General features: G+C 39.3%; 1 protein-coding gene across 2 annotated transcripts in view; it reads right to left on the bottom strand.

Moving 5' to 3' along the window:
• grik5 (glutamate receptor, ionotropic, kainate 5) overlaps positions 1-2,415 on the bottom strand; it is a 123,977-nt gene extending 121,562 nt beyond the window's left edge. For both annotated transcript variants that reach the window (XM_055047661.1, XM_055047663.1), the window contains exons 1-2: positions 2,124-2,415; positions 1,778-1,931 (exon numbers count right to left, since the gene is read on the bottom strand). The gene's annotated coding sequence lies outside the window, so the exon portion shown is untranslated. The remainder of the gene's footprint in view (positions 1-1,777; positions 1,932-2,123) is intronic.
• Positions 2,416-14,925: the final 12,510 nt, after the last annotated feature.

Below are 14,925 nucleotides of genomic sequence, written 5' to 3'. Positions count from 1 at the left end.
TTTGGTTTGAAAAACAAATAAAGAAAAGACGAGTAATATTTTTAAAAATGGATAATAATAAGTATTTCGCTTTTTTTCATTTAATATTTTAAATGCAATTCAAAACAGTCTGACATTAGAAGTACCAGCAACATGTTTTTAGAGCTATTATCTCATAATTATAAGCATGGTCTTCTTTCACAATTAAAAAAAATACTAACATCCCACCAAAGAAAATGTACCCATCCTCTTTTTGCAAAAGTTTTCTGCTTTCCTTTGTTTCAAAACTTGAATTATAATAAGTTTTTTCAAAAAATCAGGTAACATGAGCGGCTCTGACCCAGCAGTAGGTGATACTGAGGGTAAAAATTATTCTTTGGATTTTAAAGATTGCATAGTCATATGAAACCCTGATTTTGTTTTACCTTAAAGAAATTTGAATTTCTTGCCATTGCCATCTTTTGCTCTATTATTTGTTTGTTTTTTTCAAATCACACCCTCTTTGTTTAAACAGACAAGACAATTAGAATGATTCAAAAATAGCAGCAAGGTGTCAAATCTTCCCTAACAGGTTGTCTTGTCTCTCTGTTACTATGCAACAGTTAGCACCTGTTGAATATGAATTATTGAATCCTGAGAAAAACTCCCTGTGCACACAGTTTCGGGATTGGTGTCCTTTTCAGTCACAGAGGAAATATAGAAAGAAGCAGATCCATGCAGGAGTTATATTACCTCTTTTTACGAACTCATTAAATCGGGTGAATGACTCCTTCCTTTCTGCAGAGCACAATGAAGCGACGCTTCATTTGCAATAAAGCACCAGAGCCTTTTCAGTTTATCAGCTGCAATCAATACGACTCTGCGGATAGATATGGCCCTCCTCTGACACCGTATCCTCCCAGGATCGTTTAGGACGGGAGTCTGAGTGTTCCTGCACACTTAGTTAGGTCAGAGCTCAGCGTCAGCTGTTGTGTGTCCCTCCGCTGGGAACATTTGCATGCTATGTCATTGCAGGTGTGAGGGGATGTAGATGGGTGTGAATTGGTGTGCAGAAGGTACGTCAGCGTGAAGTACAAAGACATGAGAAGAAGAAGAAGAGGAAGAGGAATGGGTTCAGCGTTGCATGTGTCACATCTGTCAGGCAGGAAGCAATTAATTTCACTGATCTACTTCATAATCTTTTGTTTTTGGGGGCCCAAAACACCAAAATAAAGCCAAAAAAGGTGACTCACACACACACACACACACACACACACACACACACACACACACACCAATCACTGCTGATTGCCTGTGTCAGGATAGACTCTAACATCTCTGGTGAGCCTGAATTCAAACAGAATGTGGAGAAGAGCTTGAGGAGAGAAGGAGAGAGGGACGGAGGAGAGGAAGGGAGGGAGGGAAGGGTAACACGGCCGAGGAGGGAAGGATGGAGAGAGAAAGAGGGAGGCAGGAAATGCAGTGTGGAGTGGCATGGGGTGCGGTGTAGGGGGGCAAAGCGCAAAAAATGAAGTGAGCCGGTCCAATTTTATCCAAATCCATCAGGCTGGACAGTTCTGTTTCGGGAATGATTGAGAGGTGTGGGGATGCGAAGGGATGGAGGGAAACAGGTGGGGCAGCGGCAGGGTGAGCAGGTTAAGCAAGGAAAACAGAGGGAGACCCTCAGAAGTAGAAAAAACGCTCTGGATGAAACTAAAACGGGAGGAGGATGAGTTAACCGGTGAGCTGTGACACATTTGAGGTGAAAGAGGATGGAGTGATGAGGCTGGGAGGGGGGATGAGAGACGCGGACACTCACCCATTTCAGCAGGCTCTCCTCAGGCAAGCACAATCCCTGCTCTGTGATCCCATCCCGGGGAAAAGGCGCAGCGAGATCCTGGAGCTCCCTCCGCTGAATACCAATGGAGCTGCTATTATCAGCTTACACACACTGACTCACACACACACCGGCACTGAGGAAGAGGCACAAACACACAGTCAAGTCTGGGGGGGTAAAAATGCAGTTTGACAATGCATGTCACAATAGAAAAATCACGGTTGTGCTTCCTCCCCTCCCCCCTTTTTTTATTAATGTTTCTTCATAAAAAAAGCAGCCTGAAACAATCATTCACACTCTCCCATTCCCCGCCTGTGTCAGTACTTACTGAGATTATATTCAAAATCCCAGCGAGTCCCACGGTTGACTCTGTTCTGGCTCACAGCTCTGCTTCCAAGGGAGACGAATGAGTTGTCCGCTATTTTCCCTCGCCTCCCCATGGGTTCCTTGCAGCTCTGATGCAGAGATACACACACATTAAGGCAAACACTTCTTCCTTTATACGCAGTATCCATCCAGTTTTCCAGTCTCCATTTGTTGATTTAGGTCCAGTTCGTCCGCCTGGCTGTGGACTTCGCTGTGATTCGGCGTTCACTCAGTCACGCACTCCCTCTGCTCAATAGTACAGCCATACCTCCTTGGCTCTCTCCAATCTAATCAGCCTTCTCTCTCTCTCTCTCTCTCTCTCTCTCGCTCTCTTTTTCACACACACTCTCTCCCACTCTTTCCTCTCCCTTGTTTCTCCTTCCCAGCACCCGCTCCTCTACTCCTCCTTTCTCTCTCCCTCCAAGGTATTTTTCCTCAAAGATGACTATCTGCCCTTCTCCACTCCTCATCCGTTCTTCTTTCTGTCACTTCATCAGATAAGGGTTTAAAACAAGAGGAAAAAAACTGGTCATCTGGAGCATTTTTCACACATCTCGGTGCAGAGGAGGCTGTGTTTCATCGTCAGCCGGGTAAAGTAGGCTGACAAAGTTTGTCATGCCTCCATGGTCGGGGTGACAAACACCATCAAACCACCACACGACTCGCCTCACACCCGATGACACGCAAACACATCTGCACGGACACCGACTGAAATCTGATGGAGCAAAAACTTAGGGTGATGGTAGAGAGACCTTCCAACTGCAAAAGCTTCACCTCACCCATAAAAAAGTTGCCATAGTGCTGAAATAATTAATCGGATTAATAAGCGATGATTGAACTAATCGTCAATTTAGAAATCAATTAATTGCTACTTGGCACATACAGACTCAAATTAAGGCCATTTGCTGAAAAAAATAAACTCAAAGCAGTAATTAAGTCAAATCTGTACAATATATGTGGAGAGACATATTTACAGCTCTGGATAAAATTAGGAGACCACATACAGTGATACACATAAAATCATTTTGCTCTTTATAGGTATATGTTTAAATAAAATGAACATTACTCTTTTATTCTATAAACTAATGACAACATGTCTCCGAAATCCAAAGCAAAGATTTAGTATTTATTTGCAGAAAATTGGTCAAAATAACGGAGAAGATGCAGTGCACTCACACCTCAAATAATGCAAAGAAAACAAGTTCATATTCATACTAATGCTTTAATTCAGGAAGAGTTCAGAAATCAATATTTGAGGGAATAACCAGGAGGTTTTCAATGGGGTTAAATGCAGAGGTCGTCCAGAGCTGCTCCATATTCTATTTAAGACAAAAACACTCAATCAGTTCAAATTTATTAAAAGAAATCAATGTTATTGCTTTTTATGCAACAAAATGTTTATTTTATTATTTAATGAAGGAACTTAGTTATTTATATATAAAAAGGCTAGTTTTAATGAATTAATCATCAGAATAATCGACAGAATAATTGATTATTAAAATAATTATTAGTTGCAGTTCCAGCTATAATACCAGTGTAAGCATTCAGAAAGCTGGTTGAAGGTTGAATTCCTATACCAGAAATGTAAAATGTTTGAAAATAATCCATCATGTATTGTAGTTGGATAAACTCACTGACAATTTAAATGAATATTTAACGTTATTTTTGTTGTTATAGATCATGGCACTGTTAGTCATTTTGTCAGCATTTATTTACTTTATTCATTCTTTATTTTCCATTATTATTTATTAATTAAACATAATATGATAACAATAATGATGATCATTACTACTATTATGTTTTAAATGTCACACATATCCATGCTAAAATTGATTTAAATTATCACTGTTCTTATAATATGTATAGTTTTAATGTGATGTATTTTTTGCTTTTTTGTCTTTAGAATCCTGCTGAAGTGTCTGGATCTGTTCTTTGGTTCTGTGACTCAGTTGTGAAGACGATGCAGTCCTGGGTTAGACTGCTTCCTTCAAATCATTTGCTTAATGTCATCCCCTTTATCTCTCTGCCCTCTTTCCAGTCAATTTAATCTCAAATAAAGGACCAGTACCAAAAAAATATCCTTGACTTATTCAAGATGAGAGTTTCTAGGAACTACTAATTAGCAACCCAGGACTTTGTGTTTGCTTCAGGTTTAAATATGATAAAACATATGCATTTTTCTTCATTGAACACAAGGCTGGACATATTTATCTTGATAGAAGGATCATAAGAGATGCTTCACAAAACACCCCCAGCTTGAAAGCTGCTGCAAAGAGCAGCATCTTGGTGTCAGCGGTGGTTTTTGTCCCACCATATCAAATGTAAACATGTAGAGTTTCCTGAATTCTGTTGGGATTTTAACTGGGACCATAAGCTTTAGCCAGATCAGACTGGATTTTTATAATACGGTTTTACATCTCTTGTTATTTAGTGAAACTTCTTTCGACAGTCTAAGTTGTGGTGTCCAAACACAAAAATGCAAGACATTTTTATAAAAGCTAACTTTTTGAGCCTTTTTATTTTATCTGCTAAATAGTAATTTTTTTAAAAGTTAGATTTTTATATACAATGGATCAGTAAATCATAGATACAAAACATAAAGGTATTGCAAGTTTGGATTTCCATAAGACAGCTCCACACTTTCTAATTTCTTGGGGTTGGTTTGACTTTAAGTAAAGCTCAAATTGTTGTCAATAATTGTTGTTTTAGTTACTCAAATTTAAGATGAATGTGTAAATTGGTGGACTGGAAGATGAAGAAGTGTAAATCTGCATTAATAAACTGAATTTTAGATTTGAGGTCAGTGGGCCGCCCAAAATCTCTCATAGGGCTGCAAATGGCCCCCGGACCACATATTGGACATTAGCAGTTTGTTGATTTACGTAAAGAGATTGTGAAAGGATGATGGATGCAAGATTTCTCCCACAAATCTTGCTACCACTGAACGCTGTGAAAATTATTAACAACAGAGGTGCCAATATTTATGTCACCACTTAAATTAAAGACTGGATTCTTGATTAGTTTAAATTAAAGCTAATAAATTTGCCTACAGCTGTGCATTCTGCAAATGCCCGACTATCATAAATCAAGTGCAGTAAAGTATTGTGGATACTTTACCAGACTCTTTACATGCAGTAAACAGTCTAAATAAAACGAGAACAAAGATATGCAACGAGAAGTGTTCGGTTATTTCCTCGCCATCATCCTAATGCACGGAAGATGGACTAAAACAATGTTTACATTCTGAAATAATGGACACAGCTTTAATGAAAACCGATAATGTCAGCTCAAATGATTGTAATTATGCAAACATGGCAGCTTGGTTTGGAGGGACTTGTAAAGTGTGCCGCTTTGACTCCTGCAGTGCCATGTGCAGACGCCTGTGTGTAAAACACATCCATAGCATCATTACTCCTCTCAGCAGAGCATCCTGACACGTTATGCAGGACGCCGCTGAATGGAGCTGACACACTATTTACAATGTTCAGGCATATAAGAAGAAAACCCACAACAGCATGAAACCAATCTGCAGCGACGCTCATCCAGGCCCGGACATTGGGAGGCATGGGGAGCATTGGAAGGCATTGGGGGTATTGGAAGGCATTGGGGGTATTGGAAGGCATTGGGGGTATTGGAAGGCATTGGGGGTATGGGAAGGCATTGGGGGTATTGCCCACCTAAACAGTCAGCTTTGCCCCCTCTGAACTGGAAGCTGTTTTTGCTCATTTTTACCTCAGAATGGCCAACTTTCTATTATTTCTATCTCGACTAGATACAGGAGGGGGTTCCCGCACTTCCTGTATCTGCCATTTTTCTGCCATTATAACTGTTTAATCCAGGCGTGTCAAACTCCAGTCCTCAAGGGCCACTGCAGTTTTTAGATGAGCCACAGGTACCAAGCACTGGAATGAAATGACTTAATTACATCAATTTGGTGTTGATAAGTTCTCCAGAGCCTTGCTAACGACCTAATTATTCTACTCAGGTGTGGTGCAGCAGAGGCACATCTAAAAGTTTCGGGGCAGTGGAAACTCCTCCAGGACTGGAGTTTGACACCTGTGGTTTAATCCGAGCCGCTTTTAAACGCAACATGAGGCCTAAGATGCTGCTGCTGTGTAGAGCTGAACAGGTGTGTGTTAGAAACATGTTAGTGAGAAAATTTGAACAGTTTTATTTTTTCCCAAAGCTAAACAAATGAGTTGAGTTAATGCTGCTGGATGCAGTAATGTTAGCTAACTGGTAGCACCAGATACATTTATTTGAGTAACTTTTTTGGGGGGGAAGGTGCTTATAAGAGTAATTTCACTGCACAATTTTTTTTTTTTACTTGAGTAATATTCCTCTCATTTTGATTTTGCAATTGGAAACATTAGATTCTTAGACTGTAGAAAAAGCGAAACAAGGTCTCCAGTTTACGGTGAAATTACGGTGGTTGTTAGAATTTTCCCGTTTAAATACTTAAACATTTGTGCACTTATACTGAATACAAATTTTACCGTATTCATGTGAAATTACCGTAATTTTCTGTATTTGCACGGTAAAATTCTCGCATCCACAGTTGCCGGTATTTTACTGTAAATTAGAGACAATTTTTTACAGTGTAGATTTCTCCTATTTTTAATCTAATGTTTATGCAAATCTGAGCATAATTACTCAACATGTCATGCATGTCATTGTTGCTATGTTGATTGTCTATTTAGTTTGGCAGAAAGGTTTGTTTATGTATTTAAATTAAACTAAAAGCTCGTTTTCTCTGCCCACCCCTGTTAAATTCCTCTGGATCTCATCGCTGGTACTATACGACGTCCCGTGTCGCCCTTTCCCCCCTGCAGCTCTGGGACTGCAGCCTGGGGCGCCTCTGCTCCTCTCGGCTCAGTCCGCCTCCTGTTTTTGATATAGATCTGTTCCTCAACCTTACGGCCCCTGAGCTCTCCGTGTCCTCTAAAGCTATTAAACTCACCACAGCGTGTTGAATCATTGATTTTGTCACTGCGCATGACTTGGCTTTTTAATTGCTAGTGTCAACACTCTGTGGGCTTACAACTGCATTTGTGAGTTATGGTTTGAAGAGATAATCAGTTCCAGCATCCATTCAGATTGTCAGAATAAGCAGCGGGATCTATTAATAATGAACTCTCATTCATGATTTGGGCACAGAGCGGTGTGGTGTGTGACCGAGGGACCGATCTGTGGCTGAGACGGGAGCCTTTGGAAAGATCAGCTCTGGTTTGTCCGGCGAAGCTGTCGCCTAATCAAACGAGGGAGCAAAAATAGCTTGTGACAATCCTGTGCTGTCTCCTCTATTTTGCTTTCAAACAGCCTCCACCCCCACACCATTCATCATCATCATGTTTTCACCTATTCACTTTGCATCTCATGAAATAATGCGCATCTCAAGATGTCTGTGTCCAGTGGGCGGACAGTGCTGGATCACCTATTACTCACTCATGCTTGATCCTATTAGACTGCAGCCATGTCACGCAAGAGTTTTCCTCGGGTCGCACAGGCTGTGTGTGATGCGTCTGTATGGGCATTTGGATGCATCTGTTGTTCAGCATCCCAAATTGTAGATTTTTGAACTTTTTTTTTTCTTCTTTCGGATTGTGCATGAGTGTTTATGTGGCGGAGCGGCGGACACAGCCTCACCCCTGGCTGTGACCCTCAGCTGCATTTTCCAGGAAGTCGGGAGGAGTCTCCATGTGCTGTCTCTCCCATTCCATCACACACACTGACACACGGCCTGCAGTGCCAGTGTGTGTTTGTTCGAGGTCTCATTCTGCCTTAATCTAATTTCCTCCACTTTGCTTTTAAATGCTGCTTTGCAAAAGTATTTATGTTGTTTTAACCACTAACTTCTATGTGTTTCTGGTTATATTTTATGTAATGGATCAATCAAAAGGCTATTACACATAAAAATCTAACAAATGTGGTGTGCATTTTAATCTGGGCCGTTATAACACATAAATATTTTTCATCTAAACCGTATTGTTGCTCTGGATCTAGGTTTGGGGTCATTTTCCCTCAGTTTCCAAATTTTTAACACGTTTTTAGCTTCAACAGTCTTCCCACCAACTCTGACCAGCTTCCTGGCCTCTCCTGAAGGAAAGCACACCACAGCATGATCCTGCCGCCACCATGTTGAGGAAGATGATTGGTGCTATTTATTTTAATCCCGTAAATCGGATTTTACATATATTTGAGACTAGAATTCCTCCTTTTTTGGGATGGTAGTACTACTGTCTAAAGTGTCAAAATAATTTCTCAAGCCAAATCAAGAAGAAACGGTTTTGATTCATATTCATGATGCTGTTTGTTCTCTGATGTTCACAGAACAGCTGAACTTGTACTGTGTAACTTGACTTGGATTTTATCAAAGGGTGTCAGAGTAGAGGGGGATGATTACAAAGGTATACGTTATATTGATTTATAAAACAAAACGCCACAATTGCACATGGAGATTTCTGGTTGTATGTGAAAACATTCGAGGGATGTGAATACTTTTGAAACACTCTGTTGCACTTTTAAGTTAGTAACTTAAAAAAGAGAGATCGCCTGCCTTCATTCGCTAACCATTTGAATGAGAAACCACTTAATGCTAAACGACATAACGTGCATTAATGCAATAAAATCATTCACTTCCATATTAATGGTTATTCAGGCGCCAATGTTTGCACTGAGACTCTGCTGTCACTCTGTTCTCCACTCTCTAAATATGCATTCAACAGCTGTCTCTCTCTCTCATCTCCATCCCACACCACTTTGCTCTTGACAAATTGATGTGCAGCACTTTTACATAACAACTAAGTAATATACACACAGACGCACGCACACTTGAAAACCCATCCACGACATAAATGTGATCCTAACTCAACCATTACACATACACTGCGGAGCAGGTGTTAAAAGCCCAGAGTCTGCAACCGCTAATGCATGTTTGTGTTCCCTTAATTCACTCCTGCAGAACACAAATGTGGTTCCGATGTTAACTATTGCTTGGTAAGCAAGGCAAAGGAGGGAAGAAGTAGACCGAGGGACTGGGAGGCGGGGATTGACATTCTGCCTGAGTTCTGCGCTCTGCTGGCGGAATAATGATCAGCTCCTCTGTATTCCAGGCACATATTCCCCACTATCAATGAAGGGAGGAGGGAGGGACGGCGAGAGGTGTGGGCGTCACGCAGGCAAAAACAAGGTGAGTGAGGAAGAAACGCATGAGAAAAGTGAGGGATAATGGAGGACAGGGCAGAGCAGCACACACTGCCGCTGCTGCAGCAGCAGCTGCTGCATCAGTGAGTTCACGCATGCGGTCAACAACTGCAACTTCAAAACTTAAGAGAAGCTTCTGCAAAGTGAAGCTGCTGCACACTTGTGCACCCACGCATACACACGCACACACCCCCACACATTTATATAAAAAATAGAATACTACACGCTTGGAGACTACTTTGTCAAAGTCAAAGCAGGTACAGCAACCTCAGCAAAGAGACAGAGGCTGCATCGCAGGGGGAGAGAAGAGGGGAGTGATGAAGAAAATATTAAGGCGAAGAGAAAAGGAAGCATGTGAGACGTATAATTATATAACTTAAAAGCATAGAGAATGAGAAATATACACTATTACTTAAATAGGTCAATCATGCATTAATAAGTACAATATGATAATAGAGCTCAGAAGTCAGCCGCAGCCCGCTGAGCAAGTTTATGCTCATTAAATTACAGAGAAAAAGACTACATCATGTTTTTAATTTAATTTTTAAGAGAAGGTGAATTTCTCCAGCGAAACTCAGATTATTACATTATTTGGCATCATTTACTGTAATGGATGACAGCTTCTTTTAAAATAATGTTTGACTTTATGCAGCGTACGCATTTTTAGTGTTTACTGGGAGCCTGGATGAGTGTTTTTTTTTACCGTTTTATCGTGTTAACAGCTAAACTAACATAATCACCATAAATGTCTCCTGAGCTGAAAACAAGAAAGAAATATGAATACAGTAAAGCAGGCACTGGAAATATCAAGGGATGCATAATTATGTGTAACAAATATAAAACAAAACCTGAGGCAGACGTTGGAATGTCATTTCAAAATCTCCTTTTTGGTGTGTATATTAAAATGTAAGTAAATAAAATATGCATGTCTTCCAACATAAAGCCACTCTATAATTTTTCATGCTGGAGCATATAATGCAGAGTTGCACATGCAGTGAATTGAACTTAATGTGATTTATGATCTTGTCCTTCTCCTGCAGAATTATTAGTACATGTGATATTCACTGTAAATTGTTTGACCTTTAATGGCTCTGCTGAGTTATTTCAGCTGTCAGGTTTACCCTGCATCTTATTGTTTTCAGTCCTTTGTTCAGGTGCTGGATGTATTTTAACTTATAATATCTAATATAGATATTTACTTCACATAAAAACTGCCTTTTATCTATGAGGAATACCTAAAGTCATCCAATGGTTGGCTTAAACCCGTCAATATGAAGAATCAAAACAATGATGTCCTTGTGACGTACCAATAAATGGCCTAGACGCCTCTCTATCTAGTAAGTTTGCTTGTATTCTCTTTGGTAATTTAGTGTTTAATTTATGAAATGTAACATCATCGTAAATTAAGGTGGATCTGCTAATTTGGGATCCAATAATCAATTTTTAATACATTAAGTGGCACCACTGGGCTTCCTGATTCAAAAATCTGCAACCTAACTGTCTTTGAATCAGAATTCAAGGACATCTCCATTAGCATAATTCTAACAGATGGTTTGTCATATTTGCAGCATAAATCATCCCATGCAAAATGCAAGGTCCACGCATGACTGTGCTGACATTAAATCTTCTAGTTAGCGTTGGAGCTGCTTCCTCTTTTCTAATTATATTGCACTGATACATAAAACATCTGACAGGTCAAATGAGGTAGGACACACGCGGCTGCATCTCACTAAATCCAAACATCATCAATATTTTAATAATTTAATCAAACAGGTTAAACAGAGGTTCATTGCACAGAGCGATAGATTTCAGTTTTGTTTCTGTTATAATTTTTTTTAGAAACATCAAACTTCTGAGGATAAAAAAATTAAGAGCCCACTAAACTGAACCTCATTGAAAACTTCCTCATTATTCCAGTAAGTATTGATTCCTGAGTTAAAACATTAGTGTTGTTGTTTCTAAATGAACATGAAATTGTTTTCTTTGCTTCATCCTGAAAGCACTGCGACTTTTTTGTAATCGTGACCAATTCTCATCTTCTCCAAATAATTACAAAATATCTGCTTGTAACTTTAGAGACATGTTGTCAGTAGTTCATGGAATAAAAGAACAATGTTCATTTTACTTAAACATAAATCTATTAAGAGTAAAATCTGGGAAACTGATCATTTTAAGTGGTCTATTAAATATCAGTCTTTGTCTACATCATTTAGTTTCTCTCATCTTCCTCAATTCCCAGATTCTCTGTAAGGTTTATTTCACATCAGTTTTCTGCCCAATCAAACACAACGAGATTCAAGTAACTAACTTGAACTTGTCCCTGTAATAACACAACATCTCTATGTACCCAACCTAAAATAAAGATGGAAGTCTCTTAACTCGTTGTCTTCCTAATGTGAAGGCTGGCACTGTTGCATAAATGTGAACCATTCCTTTATCTGTACCTGTTTTTCTTCCCATTAGCAATCATTTGTCCGATTTTGGCATTCAACCTGGATTCATTTTCTAAATTTAATTAACCCTGCTGGCCTCCTTTGATACTTGCCTGTTTGTACATCTGTCTCTTCATTTGTATTTGCTGACCTCAGAGTGAACTCTAGCAGAACTTAGTTTCTCTCTGAAGAGGCTGTGAAAACACATCCATACATTATCTTCATGTCTTTCTACATGCTTCCCTCTTCCCGTGCACCCGCCACTCACCCAGGGGGTTGGGTGCCAAGTGATGGGGGCGACGGCCCAAGGCGGGGTGTTGGCAATCAGATCTTCGGTTTTAGAAACTGGCTCTCGGAAACATAGAAGCATCTCAGTAAAGAAGAATATTAGCCAAAAAAATATTTATTTAGTAAATCAATTTGAAAAGTGGAGCTTATAAAATGTTGATTCATTACAGAGGCATTTAGTTCAACCATTTATTCTATTAGTTTTTATTATGGCCTACAGTTAATTAACTGAATGCGGATTATTAAAATCACACCCACGCATACACATATATATATATATAAAAGGGGTTTTAATGGAGAAATGTTCAGTTTACATAAACTTACAGTGACACCTGCCAGGTCATTTCTAAAGAACTTCAGTTCATACAGTGCTGTAGCCAAACACATTAATGGAAAGTTAAGTGGAAGGAAAAAAAGTAGTAAACAAAAAGTCTTAAAAGGGTTGTGACACAGAGCCAATTGAAGAATTTGAAGGAGATTGACAAGTTGTGGACTGTTTGAAGTAAATTTTCCAAAAGCCAGATACCAGTTACAACTTTCATGTTCAATCCAGAACAAAAGACAACATGTGAAACTTCCTACCTGAAATAAGGACAGAAAGGACCATACTTTTGGTCAGTGTCCAAGTCACTCTTCTTATACGAAAGTAAAGTTTGCATTTCACATAGGAATCAAGGAGGAAGAATGAAAAGGCAGAAAATCCATGCTGCTTGAAGCTCACTGTCTCGTTCACACATTCGGTGATGATTTGAGGAAACAAGTCGTCTACAGATGTTGGTCAACAATCAAGTCCAGATTGATCAGCAAGCATCCAATCCAAATCCAGACTGATGGATGGATTCAACTTTCTATTCAACAAAAAGAGAGAAAGAAATTGCAAATATATAATCATAAAACAAAAAAACTATGTTGAATAAATAAGAAACCTGCAGCAAACCACTGAGAACATGCGGAGTAACAAGAACAGACTGACAAAGTAGAGTTTCATCAGCTAAACTGAATAATAATTACACATTGATGCTGTAAAGTTGCTGTTTTTTAAACTCCGCACAAATGACAAAAAGTTTCCCAGAGCTGTTTAGTTTTACACGGCTCCTCTTGTGACAGTAAAAAAAAAAAAAAACAACAAAAAGAAAAACATTTTATATCTGGTCCTCTTTAAATCTCTCACCTGGTGATGAAAGCAGGACACAAACGGCTCCTGGTGTCCTCCACCTGCTCAGGACTCTGTGATGTCAGCGGGTTTGGAGAGCTGAGAGCTGAATTTGCATCTTTCTCTGCAGGGTCAATTAGAAGCCCCACAAAGAGCCGGAAAAACAGAGAGAGGACAGCTTTCCTTGTTGCACAGCTGGGATTCCCAGAGCTGCAGCCAGGAAACTCAAACTGTGGGGTCTTCAGTTTGATGTCTGAAGTCTCAGGTGGTTTCTGCTGTCATTATTCTCTTGCTACCCGGATTATTAGCTCAATTCTTATTGTTCAGCAAGTAAAGTTTTGTAATTACTCACTAATTTACTATGTTCTGACACATACATAGAGAGTTACTAGTTTAATGTGACAAAAAGTGAAAAAAATCAAAGTCTATGTACTTTTGAATCAATACTGACGCCTATTTTGGGGTAAATAAGGAACGAGAACAATCACTAATAATAAAAAAAAAAAAAGAAATCAACAGTTTGAAAGGTTAACCTTTTCTGCACTTATTTGCAGAAAACAATCTGATCCTTTATCAAAAAAAATTTAGTTTCCATGATGCTGAAAAATGTAATATTTCACTTTACTCCAACAGAAAATTAATCCGTCTTATCTCTGCTTGCTTTACTGCCACATAAATGCCCTAAATAATTAATGGAGGTAATTGCAAAATCCCTCTGCACATGCACCCGCGAGAACGTTTATTTTTTTACTGCCAGCTGCATGCATGATTGTACGTCATTTAACACGGAATTAGACACGTTTTGTGACGCTTGCAATCTATCCAAGCTTTGTCACAAGGCGCTACAAACACAAACTACGGTTTGATCTGGAAGTCTTTGACTCGAGTGGAGAGAAAACTTTGCTTGGTTTCCAGGTTTTGTCCTAATTTCCACTCTTCTGCTGCAGCTGCACAAGAAATGAGGTGAATAACTTCACTTCCTGGAGGAGTTCTTTCTTCCTGGAGGTTTTTTGTGGAATAATTTCATTCATGTTTGGCAGAAAATGTATCCATCCAAAGTTCAGAGTTTGTCTGCGACATCATTTACTCCAAGTACCATTAGAAGACCTGCATGTCAGGCTGCCTATGTCTCCACTTGATGATGCTTCACATCATTAACTATATAGAATATTATAATGTTTCTCTTCCTGTCGTTAAATCTTTGTTTCGTCTGACTGAAACATCTATTCCCACATTTTCTGACACGTGTCAACCTGTCCCTGAACTCTTTGTATTTGCTCTTACGAGGTTTTTTAAAATTAGAACTATGCTCTGAATATTTTTACCCTTCCTATCGTCTTTTTTGAGTGATGGCCATGAAGTGGTTCTGCATCAAATCCACTTCAAACAAATTAAATGAAAATCTCTTAAGGGTTCAACAGTTTGCAAAAGGTTTGTACAGACTTTCCTCTGAACTCTGAGAGTTCAAACTCTTAATACAATTTAATCTTATTTTTGTACCACGTTTAAACACATTTTTAACCCAGGGGATAACAAATTTTTGTTCAATCTGACTAAAAACTCAACTTCTGTAGTAAGTTGCTTGATGCTGGGCCACTAGATTTTTCCAGTGTTTATTTGTTGAGTGCAGGACAAAAAGCTGTCCTGCCAGCTGATCATCCCACCTGAGCTGTTGTTCTCTGCAGCTC

The sequence above is a fragment of the Poeciliopsis prolifica genome, unplaced genomic scaffold, assembly GCF_027474105.1.
Source record: "Poeciliopsis prolifica strain line A6 unplaced genomic scaffold, Auburn_PproV2 SCAFFOLD026, whole genome shotgun sequence".
NCBI lineage: Eukaryota > Metazoa > Chordata > Actinopteri > Cyprinodontiformes > Poeciliidae > Poeciliopsis > Poeciliopsis prolifica.
Note: the sequence above shows the minus strand (reverse complement) of the source record. Positions and strands in the feature narration are given on the sequence as shown.